The sequence below is a fragment of the Rattus norvegicus genome, chromosome 1, assembly GCF_021556685.1.
Source record: "Rattus norvegicus strain SHRSP/BbbUtx chromosome 1, alternate assembly SHRSP_T2T, whole genome shotgun sequence".
Lineage (NCBI taxonomy): Eukaryota > Metazoa > Chordata > Mammalia > Rodentia > Muridae > Rattus > Rattus norvegicus.
In genome coordinates this window covers 233,436,260-233,442,259 of record NC_141534.1, presented here as the reverse complement: position 1 = coordinate 233,442,259, position 6,000 = coordinate 233,436,260, and positions in this window count along the sequence as shown.

The window sequence follows — 6,000 nt, the reverse complement described above, 5'->3', positions numbered from 1 at the left end:
ACTTTTATAAAGGCAAACATTTAATCGGGGTTGGATGACAGTTTCAGCGGTTCAGTCCAGTATCACCATGGCAGGAAGGATGGCTGCATGTAGGCAGACTTGGTGATGGAACAGCCAAGAGTTCTATCCAAAGGCAACCAGGAGGAGACCTCAAAGTCCACCCTTACAGTGACATACTTCCAACAAGGCCACTTGTCCTAATAGTACCATTCATTATGGGCTAAGCATTCAAAAACACATGAGTCTATGGGGGCCAACCCTATTCAAACCACCACATATGGTTTCTTGATTTGAGCAGTCTTTTCCCCACCTTCTCCCATTGGTATGTAGCTCATGCTGGTCTCTTCAAAAATCTATTTGTTTTGTTTATATGTATCATGTGCGTGAGTGCTCCAGTCTGTGTTCTCTACCTCTTGATCCTCCCGTGTTCACCCAGCAAGAATTACAGGTAAAGATTACAGCTATGCCACGCTTTCTTGAGTCCTCTTTTGCAGGGTCTCTACCCTGTTTTCTCCACTTTCTTCCTCCTGGGAGTCAGAACTTACGAGCCTCTCTGCTTCCAGTCGCTGGTGGGGGAAACACAAGGTAATTACAGATGACGAACATTGGAGTCTCACCAGGCTCTCCAGGAGCTGGATGAATTGTGGGTTGGTCTAGATATTTCGTTCATTAGGTTTATTCACTTATCCATCTATGTGACAAAACCTTGCTGAGTACCTACTATGTGCCAACGCTCAGGTTCTTGGGGCTATCAGATATTGAGGTGAATGGATGAGTGTATGTTCAGAAAAGTTTTGCTCATTAAGCTGCTACAAATAGCACCGGAGTCTCTGGACATGAACTTTTTTTTTTTTTTTTTTGGCTCTCTGCCTTTCACACACAGTTATATTGAGATAAAAGGAAAGGAAAACCTTTATTCTTTTGCCTGCTGTGTTGTTTTAAAATTTTATAAAAATGTACAATGCTCTGAAGAGGCCCCGAGCAGAAATAAATCTTTCTATGGTGTCTAAAAATGGACAGCCTCATCTCTCTAGAAGCTGCTGGGTGTCAGCAGTCAGGCCCCACAAAGGCAGCGGCTACAGTGTTCCCCCCAACCCCGTTATCATTTTTAAGGCCCTGCGCGATATTTTTTCGGCTTGGTTATGCTTACCACCAAACCTTTGGAATCTGTGTATTCATCTCATGGTTTCCCACGAGAGACAGGGAATTTTGGTCAACTGTGTCAGCCGTTTATTTTACTTCCTACAGTGTCCTCGTCACTCCTGGCAATGTGTGAAGTCAAGTTGAGGCAATAGGTTTGCAGGTGGTAATGGTACCGGTCTTCTCCTCATCAGTATCCGGCAGGTTGGAGGGGCCAGTTTTACTGGTGTTAAATGAGCAGGGGTACATGGGGGGGGGCAAGTAGATGCTCAACCAATTCTTCTTTGTACACTGTACACTTAGTACACTGTCACTGTCTTAGACACACTAGAAGAGGGCATTAGATCTCAAGATGGTTGTAAGCCTCCGTGTCATTGCTAGGATTTGAACTCAGACCTCTGGAAGAGCAATCAGTGTTAACCACTAAGCCATCTCTCCAGCCCAATTCTTCTTTGATTAACGGATTCTTATAAACCCCATGAAAGCTGAGATTGTATTTCAGCACCTGCCACAGACCTCCTACCTTGTAGGAATCCAATGAACACGTATGTTGGATGACTGTATGAGCAAATATTCCTGAAGAGGGCTGAGCTTTGCAAATCCTTCTAGGGTTGACTCCTTTGATTTTTCTAGAGTTAAATAACAATCCCTTCCTTCCCCACTTACACTCAACACAGCACAGTGTATGTGTGTGGTTTTTTATTTACCACACAGGTGTCTAGTACAGCTCATTTAAGTGTTCCGTAATTTGCTTCAGTGCCAACACTGAATCTACTTGGAGACAGCGATAGATCCCACAGACTGAAGATCCTCACAGAACATATTCCTGTATTTCAGGTATCTCTTGCAATAATAAGTTGTCTCCTATACTTTCTGACTAACTTCCTTTAAATTAGGGTTCTTACTGTCCTTCCTTGGGCTTGATTAGTTTGCTAGGGTGGCTTGCAGGACTAAGGGAAACACTTACATGCACTGGCTTTATATTTATAATATATCTATAAAAATAAAGCTACAAAAAACCCCAGAAAAGATATGGAACAAGAGGCTTCCATTTCTTTTACAGGGTGCTGTCACCCAGGATGTCCAGAAGTTCAGTCACCCCCTTGAATCTTATAGTTGAAGAGCAAAGTTTGTGCGACCTGATTCCTATACCCTTGTCCTCTTCCTAGAGGTCAGTGGCTGGTGCTGAAAGTTGAACACGTACGACATGTGTAACGCTTTGTTGAACCCTGTGAGGAGTACAATTGACTAAACACCCTTCCCCGGGATTTGACCTCTTTGGTAAGGCTCTCAGGTGCAGACACTAGAGAAACTGCTCTAGATTGGGACAGGTCAGACGATAGACTTCTGATAAATGTTCTAGTTTATGGACCAATCTCTTCGCGTCATCAAACATTTACCAAGTTGCTTCGGGAAGAGGAGGGATAGGCAAGCACTAGGTTGGTTCTTTTACCTTGCCCATTCCAGGGAAGACATGATCAATATTTATTGGCGGTATTGACATCCATTGCAATGTTTGCCAAACAGTGCACTGGCGCTGTGGCTAGGGAGAACCGTGTTTAGAAGCGAGTCATGTTTACCACAGCTGCTAGCTGTGAAGACGGGACCTGAGGCTCTTCAGTTGTGCTTAATGTATGTTTACCTTAGCCATGTGTTTTCTTTATATCTAGTTCCGACTCATAAAAGCTTTGCTTTACCTCTCAAGGCAATCTGATGATGTGCTCTAACGGAGCATGGCAGTTTATGAAGTCTGCCTTGTATAATGTTGTATAATATTTCTGTTACTCTCTAAACCTGTCTTTACTTGGGGATCTAGGCATGAGGACAATCACATTTGCAATGGCTCTTGGGCTGGAAAGAACATTCCAAATGAACAGCTGTGCTCTGTCCCAGATGTCGTTGGGCATTCTTGAAGAAGAAAACAAAAGGAGTGTAGGCCTCTGGAACATACGGGAGGCTCTGGGTAACAGTTGTTACTATTGTTGCTATCAATAATTAAAAGTACTCTCTGATGCTCGGTGGGGTGGCCTTTGATCCCAGCACTGGGGAGGCAGAAGGAAGTGATCTCTGTGAGTTTGAGGACAGCCTGATCTCCATAGTAGGCTCTAGGACAGTCAGGACTACATAGACAGGCACTGCATCATAAACAAAAAGTACTCACTGATACATTTTAATCCCAGTGTAGGAATTATGACTGTAAGCTAGAAAAGAAAGGACATGCCATTTGACTAGTTGTGTCCCTAGTAGAAGGCAGAAGGATTCAAAGGCAATTCCACAGCTTTTTGCTCTTTGGTTAAAACAATATGTAAGGTGTGATATCACAATGGTGAGCACACACTGAAGGATCTCCAGGAGGTGATTTGAGAGCTAGTGTTAGAACATGTTTGTATATTGTCAGGATTCATTCTTTAAGTTTGAGGTTGGCGGTTTGTTTGATACAGATGGCAGGAATATTAAATTCACCAGATGGCTTCTTTCTTTTTTCAGATAGATTTGTTTTCCAGGTTTTTTTTTGTTTGTTTGTTTGTTTGTTTTGTTTTTAAAAAACAGGGTTTCTCTGTGTATCCCTGGCTATCCTCTGTAGATCAGGATGGCCTCCACCTGCCTTCTGCATCCTGAGTGCTGGCATTAAAGGTGTGCACAAACACTGCCCAGTTATTATTATCATTATCATTATCATTATTATTATTATTGTTGTTGTTGTTGTTATTGTTATTGTGATGGTGGTATTAAAAATCTAATGAAGGGTCTTACGTATACCAGGCAGGATTTTATTACTGAGCTACACCCTAGTCCCCAGATCATTTCTTAACAACTAAGCAATGTCAACTCTAGGAATATTAATAAATCAAACATCAGCAAAGAGGATCATGGGAAGCTGGATGTAGTGAGTCCTACATGCTCATTTTAGCCAGTTTATTTCCCAATTTGAGGACTGCTAATGTGGCAACATGAAGTTGACTTAAGCTCTCTTTGCTCTCTTCACTCATCACTGAGCAAATGGGCCAAAGGTGAACACCCAGCAGGCCATGGAAGAAAGGAGGACAGGGGTTATCCATGTCTTGGAAGCCACTGTTTGAACCATAAGAAGTGAATGGTGGTTAATATTCAGAAGTGCCTTATCCTTCCCTTTCTTATGCTGTTAGCTTCAAGGTTCTAGATCAGCAGTTCTCATCCTATGGATCATGACCCCTTTTTTTGAGGGGAGGGTTGAATCACCCTTTCATAGGGGTCACATTTCAGATATTCTGTATATCAGACATTACGATTCATTACAATAGCAAAATTACAGTTATGAAGTAGTAACAAAAATAATTTTATGGGTGGGGAGGTCACTACAACAGGAGGAACTGTATTAAAGGGTCGCAGCAATAGGGAGGTTGAGAACCACTGGTCTAGATGTATTTTTTTATGTATTTTGTTATATGCAGGCACCTAAGGTGCCATTGCCTTCAAGAATGTTCATGGATAATCCCAGCTATGGAGAAAGCCAAGGGTTGCAAGTTCAAGGTTGGCTAGGGCAACTTAGTAAGATAGTTCAATTTCAACATAAAGAAAAAACAAAGAAAAGAGTTGGGGGACAGTTCTCTTGTATAAAATTTACCTAGCACATGCAATTGAGTCCTCAGATTCAATTCCTCATATAGAAAACAAAAACAAAAACAGAAAAGTGAAAGATGGAGAATGTTCATGTAGAACTTTGCAAACATCTTCCGAAGAGGCAGGTGCAGGGATACAATAGTCCAACTGACAGCACTGGCCCTCATTGCAAAGGAATCCTGTGGTGTTTATCTCATGGTGTTGGAAATGAATTCAGTAGTGTGCTATTTGGCCCAAGATGTTAGGAGGGCTGGGGTGGCTCCCTTTCCTGATGCGTTCACAATACATTATTACCTGCCTCCGAGGAGAATTCCGATGAAGTGCTCTTAAACCTTTAGGTTTTCCAGACAGTTTCACAGCCTCTCGGAGATCAGTTCAGGAGAATTTGACTGGAAACACATTCCCTGTGCCTTCTGTGCTAGATACTGACTTTTTGGTATTTCCTGCTGGAACACTTCTTGGGTGGAGTTCCCTTTGGAAGCGCCAGGGTTTTCCTGTTTGTGCACTTGATTTTCAAAACCTTAAATAAACTCTGTTGTTATGCGTCCAGAACAGTAACAACCCCATAGTTCTTTATTAAGCCTCTACTAGGAGTTTGCCATTGTTCTAGGAACCGGATAGTGTAGTGACCTCCATAGCCTCTACTCTCAAAGGGCGCTCAGTCTGGTCCAAGACTAAGATTAGTAAACAGGCATTTGCCTTCCACATGGTAGTGCCACACAGGAAAAAGTACAAAGGAGGGGGTGGGAGGAAGGGTGAATGCAACCTCAGAAGTGTCAGGGCTTGAAGACTGGTGCAGTGCGGGAGACACTTGTAAGAGCATAAGACAACTCGATCGCATGCTAAATCTAAGAATGTGATTTTTGTAAGAACTTTTCTCGATTACCTGCTAGTAGGATATTCTGGTTAATTTCCAAAACCCTTTTTTTTACCCCAAGCCATTTGGCAAGGGCTTAAGCATCTGCACACCTTCCATTGCTATTGCAAGTGAGTGCAAAGTAATAATACACTATCAAGTAAATCATGAAGGGGGCAGCACCACACACCACAGCCTGTCTGAAGCAAGGCCCATATCTGGGTGAGAGGCAAACAAAAATGGAGCCAGGTAAGAAAAAAGAGGTGCTTCTTGGATCCCAACAAGTTAGGGCCTTCACCATTTCATTTGAAATGCATTTGGATATGTCAAGTAAACAGTATTTTTTTTAACAGGTGACAAAACAACATACTAGTGCCAACTTAATGTGAGTGACCTGTGTTTTA